We start from the raw sequence: 1,917 nt of genomic DNA on the forward strand, positions 1-1,917 counted from the left end.
AAAAAGTGAAATAAATCAGACACACATGTGTGAATATTGCATTGTTTCTCTGCTGTGAGAAATTGAAAGTGTAAATAAGGACCAAAATGTATAATAGCTAATGTGAAATAGGAAGAAAATGTTCAAATGGGGAAGGAAACAAGAGAGAGGGGAGGAGGAAAGAAAGGAGAAGAAAAAAAATGAGAAAAGAAGGTGCTGTAGTCAGGGTTTACAAGGGAAGCAATTTAATACAGGACACATAATTTATAGGATTATTTCATAATAGTCACCCAAAGAGTCAGGTACAAAAGAGTGCAGGAAATCTGTCCACACAGTAAAGACCCAAAGAATCCAGTTAAGGGCCTGGATCCCACAGCATGAGTCCAGCTGAAGACCTAAAACCCGTAACAATGCCCCCTACGAGTCCAACCAGAGGCCAGGAGCCCACAACAATGTCTCATGCAAGTCTGTTTCATGGATGTGCACTACAAAGGCCCAGAGTTCAGTGGTGGAAGCTAGAAAGTCTGTGCCAGCGGGATGAAGGATCTGTGCCAGCGGGATGAAGGATCTGTGCCAGCAGGCTGAGGGTTCTGCACTGGAGCCAGGAAGAGACGACACTCAAAGTAAGGACCAGAGCTCCCCCAAAATGAACAACAGTCATTCTCAGCAACAATAAGGGCCTGAGCTCCTCCAACAATGAGAACAGCTGAGTTCATATCAGGAAAGCCAGCATGACAAGTTCCTCCAGGAGAACCAACAGCCCCCAGGAAAACCAGTTCCCCTTTTTGGCAACGATCCTCAGGTGGTCCTCCCACACCCAACACCACACTGATTCAGTTCAGTTAGGTGTTACAAGTTGACCACCAGTTGTCAATCCGCTACAGAAGGAAAACATGCAAACAAAGCTTTGTAAATGGGAAGGGAGGAAGGGTTGGAGGGAGGGTAGGGAAATAGAGAAAAAAAAACAAGTTATATCATGTACAGATACAAATTCTCTATGATGAATATGATCATTATGTATATCTAAAATGTACCAATAAAATCTAATGTAAAAAAAGAGTACAACTGGATAATCATATGGTAATTCTGTGTTAAACTTTTTAAGAAATGCCAAACTGTTTTTCCAAAGGCGGTGTATCATTTTACATTTCTACCAGCAATACACCAGTTTTTCCATTTTTCCACATTCGTACCAAAAAAGAAGAATAGGAAAGGAAAAAGCTGTATTATCATTATCTGGGGATGAAATGATAGAAGATCCCAAAAACTCCACCAAAAGACTTCTAGATTTAATAACCAAATTCAGTCCTGTAGCTGGATACAAAATCAACACTCAAAAATCAATAAAATCCCTGTACACAAATAACAAACTCACTGAGAGAGAAATTAGGGAAACAATACCTTTCACAATAGCATCCAAAAAAATGAAGTACCTAGGTTCAAGACCTTCACATTGAAAACTACAGTACACTAAAAATCGAAATTCTAGAGGACATCAGAAAATGGAACTACATCCCTTGTTCTTGGGTAGAAAGAACTAATATAGTGAAAGTGGCCATATAATACTTCCAATATTGTTATAGAGATTTGATGCAATTCTGATCAAAATTCCAAAAGCATATCTCACAAAATTAGAGAAAACAATCCTAAAATTCATTTGGAACCAGAAGAGATCTAGAATAGCAAAAGCAATCCTGGGCAACAAAGGCAAGGCAGGGAGTATCACAATCCCCAACTTGAAATCAGACTACAAAGCTATTGTGATTAAAAAAACAGGCCTGAGCATCAGTGGAACAGATTAGAAGATGCAGAAACAACTCCAGACGTACTCAGCCACCTCATCTGTGACAAAGGAGCCAAACACCTTCACTGGAAGAAAGATAGCCTCTTTAATAAATGGCACTGGATAAACTGGCTTTCCACATGCCAAAGACTAAA

This window comes from Chinchilla lanigera, unplaced genomic scaffold, assembly GCF_000276665.1.
Source record: "Chinchilla lanigera isolate Chin_1 unplaced genomic scaffold, ChiLan1.0 scaffold00074, whole genome shotgun sequence".
Lineage (NCBI taxonomy): Eukaryota > Metazoa > Chordata > Mammalia > Rodentia > Chinchillidae > Chinchilla > Chinchilla lanigera.